Source organism: Nuphar pumila, chromosome 3, assembly GCF_984573655.1.
Source record: "Nuphar pumila chromosome 3, dmNupPumi1.hap1.1, whole genome shotgun sequence".
Classification (NCBI taxonomy): Eukaryota; Viridiplantae; Streptophyta; class Magnoliopsida; order Nymphaeales; family Nymphaeaceae; genus Nuphar; species Nuphar pumila.
In genome coordinates this window covers 20,498,643-20,512,478 of record NC_143251.1, presented here as the reverse complement: position 1 = coordinate 20,512,478, position 13,836 = coordinate 20,498,643, and the positions used below count along the sequence as shown (strand labels likewise).

The window sequence follows — 13,836 nt, the reverse complement described above, 5'->3', positions numbered from 1 at the left end:
CAGAACTCTCTCGTCCGAAAAATTTTTAATGTGCAGTTTGTTGCTTTGGAAAGCTAACAAAATTTCTTATCTTCTGTGAAATTTTTAGCTCTGTTCATAGTCTGAGCACGGTTCGGCAACAATTGAAATATAGTCTGACATGTATGTAGTAAAACATTTGTAACTCCCTCATACAAAGGATTTTTTATGAACGATTTGCACCTACGGGAAGTTGACAAAATTTTCTATGATCTATGAAAATTTTAGCTTTGTTCACTGAATGTAAATTTTTTTGTTAATTCTATAACAGTTGGTCAGAATTGAGGATTTTGCAAATCGAAATCGGTCTAAGGGCCGAACTCCAATATTTGTGTACTTTGCATATTTTATAAATTAAGTTATTTTAGAATGTGCATGCAAGTAAATATCATATTTTATGCAGGGTGTGAAGTGCCTATGATAAGACATGTTTGCATGATAAAAAAAAGGATAATAAATACGTTTGCCCGAAAGGGGGCTATACACATACAAAGGACCGAAGAGTCCAAACCTGTGTAAAGTGTTTATGTTCATGAAATCCATGCTGAGATTTGTATCAAACTCTCATGATTATATTGATGATGATGAGGTTCTCATGTATAAATAGATGTATACCAAGTAATGAATGAAATTTTGCATTTATGCAAATGCACATGTTCCTGTTTGGAAACATGAATAAATAAAATATTTTTTAAATATTGTGCTTTATAAATGCATCCATTGCTTGAGAAGTGATCGACTCCTTATAACAGATTCATTCATAATATTGCATGTAAGTCATTAAAGTAATCAAGTTAAAACATGCGACATTAAAATGAGAGTTTGCAAAGAGAGAGCAAGTGGTACATTCGACTTCGTGAAACTCTGTTTGAGTACAGAAGGTTACTCCTCCTCACCTATAAAGACAGGGAAAACCTCTGCAATAGACTGCGGTGTAGAGGGTAAGAAACTCATGAATGAAATTCTGATGCATCAAGATGGTGGTATTAGGAGTCTCTCTCTCTCTTGTCGTCCTGCACCCAGAACTGGTGAAAGGTGCTTAGCCAGGCTAAAGTCACCCCTGTACGTAAAACACTGTCTGAGCCACAACCCTGCATCAGGTTTATGCCTGTGTTGTATCCACAGGGCTAAGAAGTGAAACATAAGATGTATGTGCATTAGTTAGGCATTGCATGCATCATTTAAGAAAGATCATGTAATTAAAGACAAAAATTTGAACACGCATTCAATGATTTCTGCATATAGTAAATTCATACATTTTATCTGTTCATGCATTATATTTGATTTGAGTTAAAAATGAATAATATATATTTATTTAAATTTACTAGTTTCTGTACTTGTTGCTTAAATTAAAATGCATGATTAGTCACTTAGATTTAATTTACTATGAAAAATTAGATGAATTTCTTGTTTTGTATTTCTGTTTTACAAGTTTAGTATAATCTATCCTACTGAGACAAGTTGTGTCTGACCCTTCTGATTTTAAATTTTTTTAGGAAGTGAGTAGGTACTTATTAGCGAAGACGGGAGGTTGTGACGGGGACCGAGCCTACCTTTCTTTGTCTTATGGATGTTTTGGACTCTGATAAATTTTATATTTTGAGTTAAGGTTGAATGTAATTAATTCTGGACATGTGTGGCTATTTAAATTTTATTGTCATATTTAATTTGAAATCTATTTTAACTCTACAATTATATGACTGCAAATGATTATGTGAAGTAGCATGCCAAATTTTTGACCTGATGTATTTTTCTGTTGTTATTTGTTAAATAGTTAAAAGTATTTAAAAAAAATCCACTATTTTTTGGGTTATAAAAATTGAGGTGTTACACATTGGGTCATATAAAACCCTTATTTATCAATTCTTGTACTTGCTTATTCAACTCCTTGAGTTTTGCCAGTGCCATCTGATAGGGAGCTTTGGAGATAGGAGTTGTTTCTGGTACTAATTTGATCACAAACTCCATATCCCATGATGGAAGAAGTCCAAGCAATTCTTTTAAAAATACCTCCAAAAATTCTGGAACAACTTTCAACTATTCAATTGGTACTGATTTTGAGTCCGCTAATGTTACACTAACTAGAAAAACAACACATCCTTTCGATATATATTTTTGGGTCTTCAATGTGGAGATGACTCGAATCTCAATAACAGGTCTTGAGAGTCTAAATTCTATTTTTGGGCATTCAGGTCGAGTCAACGAGACCTTTTCTTTATGACACATTACACATGCATAGTGTTTATACAACCAGTCCATACCCAAGATCACAACATGAATAATGGGGTAGATTATGCCCATCTAACTCAACATTTTATATTGGGTACATATATTATACACACTGAATTGACACCTATAAGGTTATATACATACAAAGCATGATTTAATGGTTTTTTGTATACCCTAAGTTGTTTTGTAAAGTTGAATAATATAAAGGAGTATGTAGCTCCGCAATCAAAGAAGCAAGTGCAGCATGACCAACAACAAAAATTATACCTTGCACCAAGTCACCTTTCTTCAACTGTTCTGCGGTAGTGGCATAAACTCACCCTTGAACCTTATTTTGGGTGTTCTGATGTTGTTGTTGCTTTTGGTGTTGCTACGGTATCCTTAAGCCCTCTTACGAACTTAGTTGCCCTAGCCTTATTGTCGGTGAATAAATTTAGGCAATAGCGTTCCAAGCTTCTGAACTTTGAGGTATATTCCGCAAAACTTATGTTGCCCTCAGTGAGCTCCAAAAACATTTGTTGCTTCCACTCTTGCGCATGTTAAAGAGAATAAGTGTCTAAAAAAATCACCATCAACTCAACCCAAGGGATTGGTCCTGCTCCAATAAAGCAAACTGTTAGGACAATATTCCACCACTTTTGTGCCTCTCCTTTCAACCAATAAGTGTCAAAATTAGTTTTTTGGACTTCAGGTACATGCAATACGTGGAAGGCTCACATGATCTCCTCGACCCAACTCTCGACTACCTCGGGATCAGTTTTCGCTGAATATATACGTGTGTCCAATTTTAGGAACTTCTCGTAAGTTACCTGACCATGGTTGGGGTCTACTTGGACCATTATGACCTATGCACCTTGATTCTAGATGTGAGTGTTTATTGTCTACACCAAGTTGTTAAGAGCATCTATGACGAAGCCTCTTTGTGCTTGTTAGTCATTAGTAGGGTTCGTGTTTGTGTTCACATTATCATTTTTGTTGTTATTCGCACAATGACTCATTTGCCATATTAGTCAAGGTTTTCTGCAATAAGTGTAAATATTTATGCAACTATTTATCACCATAGTATCGTAAAGAGTACATCCCACCGAGTGACTTGAAACATCATTGGCGAGGGTTGTCACAATAGTACGCTTCCTATCCACCTTCTTCCTTATTTGGTAGTCCCAAATAGGGTGGTGAGACAACCCTCTATATTATGAGGGTAAGTCTGTCCCTCCAAACCGTGACGACACCACCAACAATTGAGTTCCGGATGGGTTCTCAATTCATCTACAACTCTCGGATTGACACTTTCTCAGACTATCAACTGCAGATCTCAGATGGTAGTAGCCTGCTAATGAACTATGAACTACTCCAATGAGATCATGTATGGCCTTAATCAAGACATCCATCTGGGTTTCCAATGACATCTAACATCAGAAGAATTTCTGCATTATTAAAAGCTTTAGAACTAAGTGTTACCTTATGCTTTAAGACAAAGATTGAGTAGTCTGGGTTTCCTAATTATATGGGTAGAGGACCATCGAGCTATTGTCGCTCATAATAGGATTTTGAGAACCCGAGTATCGCTTTAAGGTACACAAACTCATCAACATTAAATGACAGAATGTAGAACATACCAAGGGTGTAATCGGGAATATTATATTTATTTTTTATACATTCAGATCACCCATCAAGTGAGCTTTTGGTGTATTTATCAACGAAGAATGCCCCAATACATTTAAATCAGCCAGGCATTTACTTAGGTTTGTGTATATATAGTTATTTAATTAAATAACTTGGGCGTATGCTTCGTACCCCATTAGTTTTGTTCAACCGTCCACCCAATTTTGGGCAAGGCACACACAAATTATCGCGAGTGCTCGTGTGGCACCCCAAAGGTTTTGTAGAACCTTATGCTCATCTTTGGTTCTGGGCATGGCCCTACAAACATTTGTTGCAATACAACACATCTATAAATCATACATTCTATAGGACAAGGTTCACGAATGAAACCCGTTCATGTCCTTTAAACCATGAAGCATTTGCAAACAATTCAAGCATCACAATTTTATCAAAATATGTATTTTACAAACCTTTCATGTAAGTAATGCTTTCATTTAAGCATAAAGCATTAATTAAGCCATGATTGTGAAGTTACACCCGCATGCACATTTTCGCATAAAATGGCAAGCAAGCTTATTCGATTTATAATTTTCTTTGGATTATCGTCCAATACAAACATTCAAGATCTATACTTATTGAACTTATGCTTATTCAAGCAGTTTCCATTGACATACAACCCAAAAGATCTTTTTTTTTCTTTATCTCTCTCTCTCTCTCTTTGAGTCCTATACAAATGTATATTATATATTTTTTTCTTTCCCTTAATTCGTAATATATATATATTATATATATATATATTTTTTTCTTTGTGTCAGGGCTAAGCAGACTCAACCTGCTGCACTGCTGAAGGTGCAACACCTGCTGCCACCACTCAACGCAGCAGCCTGACACTGCTGTGTCCAGCAGTGCAGCAACACCATGTTGCCCTCCCATTTTTTGTCGGCTGGGGTTGATAGACCCAGCCTGCCTACATAAATTTTTTTTTTTGGACTGCAGCCTGCTGCAGTCACAACCATGGCGTACCCTGCTGGTCCCCTTGTTCTGTTCGAGCTCGACTAGGATTGGCTGCAAACTGATTGGGTCAGCAACCCAGTCAGTCAGTCAATATTACACTTTCTTTTATTTGGTGCATGATCTGCTACTGGGATGCAGCAGGCACTAATTTACACATGAAATGGGCAGCCGTCTCGGCGCTGGTGAACCCATCCGATCAGCCGATATTTATATTTTCTTTTTTGAAAACGGTATTTCAGAATTGTGCCAAGTCATAGAAAGTAAGAAGGGAAGGTGTGAAGAGTTTTCTATCAGGTCTTGCTATTCCTTCACTAAACTCAAAATAGAGAATGCACTAGGAATACCCCTTTATTAGGGTTACAACAAAGCAAAACAAGAACAACTAAAATGTCCATACTTATGACTTATAGATATGTATAAAACAAACTGGAAAGGAAAGACGTTGTGTCCCTACTCATTTTTACAATCTAAACATATAACCCAATTGCTATGCAGCTAAAAGCATGCCTTGGCACTTCCTAAGCAACCTTGCATGCCTAGGTGAAGGGTGATCATAGATGAGCACACAATTAACACGAAACGAATAGCTTAGAATTTTTTTTTGTGAAACTAATAAAGGCTATATATATGTATATATATTTCATTTACAGGGTTCTAATCACATGTACACATGGTGGGCTGCGATCATCCTTTATATGTCGTCCATCTCAACCAAGAAGCCGATTGACCAGCATAACTGAGGACGGTCCGACATAATCCTACATGATGGCCCGTTACCTACGCATTCTTGGAAGAAGATCCTTAACTCGTGTGTTGAAAAGATCGGATGATCATCGCGTGTAATGTTTCGAACCACTCTGAGTTCCAACCAACTAAAATTTTCCTCACTCTTACGTTATGAAAGGAGGGGTTTGAAATAGAGAGGAGATATGTGAGAGAAGAGGGATAGAATATGAGAGGCAAATGAGAGGGTTGAGAGAGAGAGAGAGAAAGACCTTAAACGTATGGGACTCCCTCCATTAAATGAGATGGGAGGGAAAGAGCTCATCATGTCGGGGTCTCTTCACCTTTCAAGTCATTCAACTGACTTTAAAATACAATTATTACATTCAATACATTAAAATATACCTTATATTATTATTATTATTTTCATTTCTTTTCATCACTTAAAGAGGAGAGGGAGAGGCCTATCGTGTGTGAAGCTCTCTCTATAGAGCCTCATTAAATGTGAAAAGGGTGAGGTTTGGGGTGTCTTATTCTTCCCATGTCATTAAATTGACTTTTTAATGCCACTTTTCATTATTTTCTTTATTACATTTGCTTTATTAATTTCTTGTTTGATATTTTAACTCCTTTAGAGAAGATGGAGGGTAGACCCACCCTTTCTTCTTCCTCTCATCATATGTCGGTCCTTATTAATTTTAAGGTGGAGCCCACTAGTGAGGGCCGACTCACTCTCGTCTCTTTTTTATTATTTATTATTTTACCATTTAGTTTAGTTTATTTATTACATAGCTTAGATTAATTTTAGAAAAAACCATTAAGATAGTTTGTTAACTCTTAAGTGATATATATATATATATATTAAATAAATATATTATCTAACACTAAATTTTAAAATATTTAATTAAAACCCAATTTTATATTTTTGATTCAATCCTGAATTTAAATTAGAACCAATTATATTTGGATCAAACCCATACCCTATCCAAATCCAAAGTAAATTTTGATTCCTCTTGAAATCCAGATCCAAATACCAAACCCAATTATTTTCTCTAATAGATTTTGGATCATCTTGAGATCCAGATTCAGATACAAGATTCACTTAACTTAAATAATGGAGTTCAAATCTTTATAGGATCGAGATCCAAAAGTCCAAATCTAAATAGATTTTAAATTGCAACTTTTAAAATCCTTGAAAGTTTTAATTTCGCTCAAATTGATATTTCAGATTCCTGCTCGGTTAGGAGCAATAGTAAATTTTTTTCTTTATTTACTAGATAATTCATGAAAATTTTATAAGTTTAGGATTCTTTTAAGAAGAAAAGCAAAAAAAAAAAAATTCTAAAAAGAGTTATAAGTCTTAGGCGAATGTCAAATCTCAGTCCAGAGATTTTTCTATAATGTGCTTCTTTTCTAAGAAGAAAGAATATAAGAAAGTGAATAGCTTGAACCATAAGAAATGACTCGAGAAGAAATGTAACATGTCATTTGTTTTTCATGAGTGCAATTTAATATATGTTTCATTGCATAGTTGGTGGATTGATTTTGATGCTACGATGCATATTGCCAACTTTTGCAAGTATTTTTCAATAAAAGAGAACCAATAGAGCATGAAAGAAGCTTCTCAAAAAACAAGATGTCTTCGCATGTGAAGAACGTTAAGAACTGCATAGTTGTGTTGGAGTCTGAATTCATTTTGGATTTGGTTGATACATTTTATATTTCATCCTAATAGTCGAAACTTTATTTCTATTTCAAAACCTGATAAGTTTGGTTTTATATTTAATTTTAAAAATTCAAATCTTATTATTTTAAAAAGTCTATTTTTGTTGGTTCTACATATGTATGTGATGATTTGTATCATTTGAGAGCCAAACTACATATCTAGGTATCTCACTCCATTGAGAATACAATGATTAACAATAAACGTAGTTTAAAGGACGATCAATCCTATTTACTTTGGCATTGAAGGTTAGAACACATTTCAACAGAGAGAATTCAAAGACTTGTGAAAGAAGGGATTTTTGGATCCCTTAACTTCACGAATAAAGAACCATGTATTGACTGCATAAATGTTAAGCAGTCCAACACATATTAGAAAGATGCCAAATGCAGTAATAAAAAACTAGAGATTGTGCATATGAATGTTTGCGGGTCATTTTTCTTGTGTTATACGGGTGAAAAATATTTTATCACCTTTATAGAGGATTACTTACAATATATGTATCTTTACTTGTTATTTGAGAAATCTTAGGTCTTTCAAGTTTTTAAGGACTTCAAGAAAGTTTTGATAGCGGTAGAAGTTATAAAAGTGGTTAGATTTGATAGAGGTAGTGAATATTATGGTCATTTTACTGAGATGAGACAAAAAAAGGGTCATTAGCTCAGTTTCTAAAGGAGGAAGACATTTTGTCTCAATACACCATGCCTGGTAGTGCATACCAAAATTATGTAGCAAAAAAAAAATGTACGCTTAAAAAAATGGTTTGAGCGAAGTTAAATCACTCAAACCTTTCCTTGACCTTATAGGGTGAAGCTTTTAGGACTACAATGCATATATTAAAAAAGGGTGAGTGGAGAGGTACAAGGTTGGGCTTGTTGCAAAAGGATTCACTCAAATGGAGGGCATTGATTATAATAAAACCTTTTTTCATATCTCAACTAAAGAATTATTGAGAATAATCATGACCCTCGTAGCTCATTTTGATTTAGAGCTACATCAAATAGATATGGAAACAACCTTCCTAAATGGTGATATGAAAGATGAGGTATATGTGCAACAACTTTCTAGTTTCGGTATAGATGACTCAAACAATTTAGTTTGCAAATTAAAAAAATCAATTTATAGACTTAAATAAGCCCTCATCTAGTGGTATAAAAAGTTCAATTAAGTGATTTTAAATTTTGGATTCACTAAAAATATTATTGATCAGTGTATATACCTTAAGGCTAATGGAAGTAAATTCTTAATTTTAGTTTGGTATGTTGAAGATATTCTTCTTATGACTAATGATTTGGTTATGCTACATGAAACAAAAGAATTTCTTTCTTCTCATTTCGATATAAATGACATGGGTGAGGCCACTTATGTCATTGGAATTAAGATATGTCGTAATAGAACTAAGGGTGTACTTGGCCTCTCTCATAAATCTTATATTCTTAAAGTTCTTAAAAGATAAGAGATAAAGAATTGCTCTCTTGGTTTGACACCCATAGTAAAAGGAAATAAATTAAGCCTAAATGACTATCCTCATGATGATAATAAAAAAGCTCAGAAGGCAAGCATCTTGTATGCTTCGACGGTTGAGAGTTTGCAATATGAGAAGACTTGGACATAACCAAACATCGCTTTTGCTATTTGGATGCTTGGTAGATATCAGTCCAATCCAAACATTGCATACTGGAAGGTTGCGAAAAAGGTCATGCGCTATTTACTAAGAACGAAAGATTATATGTTGACCTACAAAAAGGTTGACCACCTGGAGGTCGTTAGATACTCTGATGCAGACTTAGAAGGATGTCTCGATAGTAGAAAGTCTACTATTGGATATGTCTTTCTATTGGTAGGTGTTGTCATCTCATAGAGAAACGAAAATAGTCTACAATTGTAGCTCACACCATAGAGGCGGAATTTATTGCTCGATACAAGACTTTGTCTCAGGCCATATGGATCAGAAACTTTATTATGGGTCTTGGTGTTGTGGACTCTATTGAAAGGCCAATGAAGATCTTTTGTGATAATAAAGTTGTTGTATCTTTCTTGAATAAAAACAAGAGCTTCACCTCATGTCGACATATAGAGTTAAATTACTTTATTGTTAAATAAATGAATGAGAACCATTTAATGTATATTAACACAATTGGTATAAAGAAAATGACTGCAGATCTTCTTACTAAAGGACTAGCACCAAAGTTATATTCTCAACATGCAATGAGAATGGGTCTATTTGATTCCTTCTTATGTATGACAATACATTATGAAACTAAATTAATTTTCTATGATTTTTGTGCATTGTTGATTTTGTGTAAAGTGTCACTCATTTTGAAGAGAGAATAACAAAATAACAATATTAAAAAAGATCAATAGAATGAGTTAGAGACCAACCTATTCATAAAGATATTCTTAACATGCTAAACACTTAAAATGAATAATATTGTAGTACATGAAAATATGACATATCATATAGAGGTATTCATTTTCACGACTCGTATGATTCATTCTTGTGTTACAGGATAATATGTGAACCAACATAAAAATTGAATCAAGATAACAGTAATGAACCTCGATGAAGTATTTTTTCATGTGTCAATGGGTCAAGTGAGAATATTGAATTTTTGATCGGATCGACAACCTGGATATGACCCATATTGACATGGGCACATCAAGGGACATGCATGGGAGAGACTCTTGGGTTTAGGGGGTTTACAAAATAGTTATGAGGCCTTATAATTGTTCATGTATGCCCATTATGGATCTCTCATTATGAACCTCCCTCTAGATTTCCTTATAAATAGGAGGCCCATAGTAGCGTGATAGGTACTACCTACGTGTTATCAGCCTCTCACTGTTTCTAGGGTTCAAGGGTCCTGCTCACCTCTCAACATTCTAGTCTCAACTCATTAAAGGTGTTGATTGGTTAAGGAGAATGTCAATCACCCACCTCCACCGAAGTGTCATTGGAATCGTCCATAACCGCATCAGGTAAGTGGCTCTTTCTTGATCCATTTTAAGCCAACAATTTATGCCTACTCATGTCACACACCAGGTATAATGAAGTATCACTCGTTACTGATATGGAGCTCTGCTTGTCAGGTAGGAGCAGCTAGTGCATATCACCTTGTGTTGGGACGTTGTAGGTTCAAAACCAAATGGTATGGTTATATAACTTGTAGGGGTCTGCCTAACCCCAACTTGACTTAAAAAAAAAAACTAGCACTCATTTCTTAGACAAATATTCCTAATAAGTTGGTTTTGCTCTATCTTTTGAAAACCATAGTTAATCTTCATTTAGGGCCCATTTGCCCCATGGAAAATGGAGCCATTTTCACATGAAATGACATCCTTTCCCATCAACATAAAAATTAAAATGCCTTGCAAGAAAATGCAACATCATAATTGGACGATCTAAGAGCTGACCTCCACTAACCTAAAACATGTGGATCACATCTGAAAGGTTCAGTTTCATGAAAAAAAAAAGAAGAAAAACTCATTTATAGGTAATGTCAACATGAGCAAATGTTAACTTATATATATACATGTGTATAAGGTAACTGAAACATGTAAACCATCAAAACATGTAAACTAGTATGCACTGAGATTTTTACAGTTTTTTATTTTTATTTTAAATTTTAAAAACAGACTCTTAGATCATCCAATTAGGATGTATAAGAAAGGTGTTTTAAGGCTTGAAAACCAATGGCTCAAAAGTTTAGTAAATATTCAAGCATACAAAATCACATATATATATATATATATATATATATATATATATATATATATATATATATATATATATATATATATATATATATATATATATATATAATATGAGTAGTGTGTTGGTGCATAATCTTTCGAACTTTCGTTGAGGGCGATGGACGCTCAGTGATAGTGTTTCTGCTTTCGGTTTTATCACAGCTAAAAGTGTTGCTAAAGGTGCTATGTGCAGAATCTCAGGCTTCTGTGCAAGTTTGCTCTGGTTATTTTCTGAAGTGATATATATATATATATATAAAAAAGAGAGACTTTAGCTTTTAATAATGGGGTTGGACAATAAATAGGTCGTACGATACCAATATCTGAAACGTCGGGCCCCCACTGCTGAATAAAGCTCTCTCAAAGGCGAATTAATCACAATCAATAATCGCCAGTACGGAAAACTCCACCTCAACTCCCACCTGTACCCACTAGATGACAAAGTCCCACGTAGAGCGTTCTTAAACGCCTTTTATCAAGTGAGACAAAACCCTGTTCTGACATGTCCCATTTATTAATATCAAACAAACCTTTTTTTACGAAAAAGATGTCTTCCACAAACGGTATAACGTTGTGAAGGGCTGTATATATATATATATATATATATATATATATATATATATATATATATATATATATATATATATAGAGAGAGAGAGAGAGAGAGAGAAATGGGTTGGTGGTAAACCCATTTGATGTTAAACAGGTTTTCAGGGTTTTTTTCATTTTATTTTTAAATTTTAACCGTATAGATGTGATCTATGTAATTGATTTTATTTTTAAATTTTAACCGTATAGATGTGATCTATGTAATTGATTTTATTTTCAGCTCTTGAAGCGTTTGATTTCAACACATCAGTGGGTTTTTATAAAGTTCAAGATCAACCATCCAAAATCTTTATAAACTTTTAAAGCTCTAAACATCATTTTTTTTTCATTGAAAACACATGATCCAGGTGTGGATTCCTAATAAATCAATCATGCCCAACACACTTATTGGGTTGAAACCGCATAAAAACCATCAAAGAAGCTAAAAAAACTCATTTAGCACACGATTTAGCACAGACTCATTACTCTCTCTCTCTATAGAGAGAGAGAGAGTAGTGCGTAGATGTATAAATACTCTTGAATATGACTAAAACGAACTCGGGCTAGCATCATGATTTTTGCATAATACCTTTAACAACAAAAAGTAGACACTAAAAGTATGAACCTTTAGAAATGACTTTTTATGGCTGCTAAAGGTGTTATTTGATGCAAACTTGCACTGAGAATCTAAAAGTCTTTGGAATATTATAACATTATACAAAAATGTGCAGGTGCATGTTCACTTTTGACTTTTGAACATGATCAGAATGAACTCGCTTTGAGCGTCTATCGCGAACACGATAAACACTCAACATCAAATAGCACCTTTAGTGGCGATAAAAGGTATGCAACCTTTAGCAACGACTTTTATCGTCGCTAAAGGTCTTATACCTTTATATATATAGGTGTCTAATACTTTTTGTGCTTATTAGTAACTATCGAGCTTGGATAAGGGTTTTCAAATTGTTTTCAAAAATTCTGACCCTAGCATATAATCGATTGACTAAAAAATTACACTTGAATCATGTTTTTTAGAGGAAAAATAATATTTTTAAGTATTGAATATTTTTTATATTATAAATCGTTGATTTTTTAATCTTATGAAAATCTAACTTGGTGTTAGATTTAAAAGTAGATTCTCACAAAATCTTTCCAACGCTCGATAGGCACGCAGTAGGTGGTATATATATATATAGGGAGAGAGACCCCGATTAAGTGGCAGGAGCATGATCATTTTGAGAATGACCACGACCTAACCCTTTTGGCCGTTGGATCTCATTCAGATCCAATGGCCAGCAATAACCTTACTTAAACCTACTTTTTACCCTTTGTCCCCCATTCCCGCATGCTCCCCCCTCTCTCTCCCTCTCCTTCCCTCCCACCATGCCGGAGCCCCCTCAGCGTCGGACCATCATCATCGGCGGCCTGAACCTCCCCTGAGCCAAGCACCGTTGGATCCCCTCCCACGATCGTCGTCCCGGATCACCCCGGTCTCTCTCTCTAGATCACAGTTCCCCGAAACCCATCTCGCCTCCCCACCTGCTCGCCAAACCCTCTGCTCTCTCTCTCTCTCTCTCTCTCTCTCTCTCTTCAGAACACGGCTCCCCAAACCCTCAGCTAAGTCTCTCTTTCATTCTCTCTCTCTCTCGCAGCACCGGAACCCCAGTCGCCACCAAGCCCGACGCAGCTCGACCCCCATCTCTCTCGCTCTTTCCCTCTCTAGACCCCCATTTGTCTCGCTCTTTCCCTATCTTGCTCATCGCCTGAAGCAACTCGACCCCATTTCTCTCGTTCTTTCGCTCTCTTGCTCATCGCCTGATGCTACCAAATAGTCACATATTTGTTTTGAGCAGAATTCTAATGTTTCCAACTTCAAAAGAATATATTTTTTTTATAAATAAGCTTCAGCTTAGCTCAATAGCTCTAACATTGCAGGAAAAAATAGTCAAACACCTGCGAGTCCGAAACCCTGTTGAGAATGTATTTCTTGTTTGATGGAAGTGACATTTTAGAAGACAATTTTTTATCATGTACTCCTAAGAATTTGAGGTTTTTAAATTCCAGGATTGTACTGTTTTTTTATCCTAGTAATTTTGCGCTCAAGTTCTATGTATTAGGACTATCATTTAGTGAGTATCTAAACTAAGAAATCCCTGTAACTACAGGATTTTTGCAAGAGCTTG

At 35.0% G+C, this 13,836-nt stretch overlaps 1 protein-coding gene across 1 annotated transcript in view; it reads left to right on the top strand.

Moving 5' to 3' along the window:
* LOC149842219 (QWRF motif-containing protein 2-like) overlaps nt 1–13,836 on the top strand; it is a 79,934-nt gene that overhangs the window by 65,014 nt on the left and 1,084 nt on the right. The window lies entirely within an intron of this gene.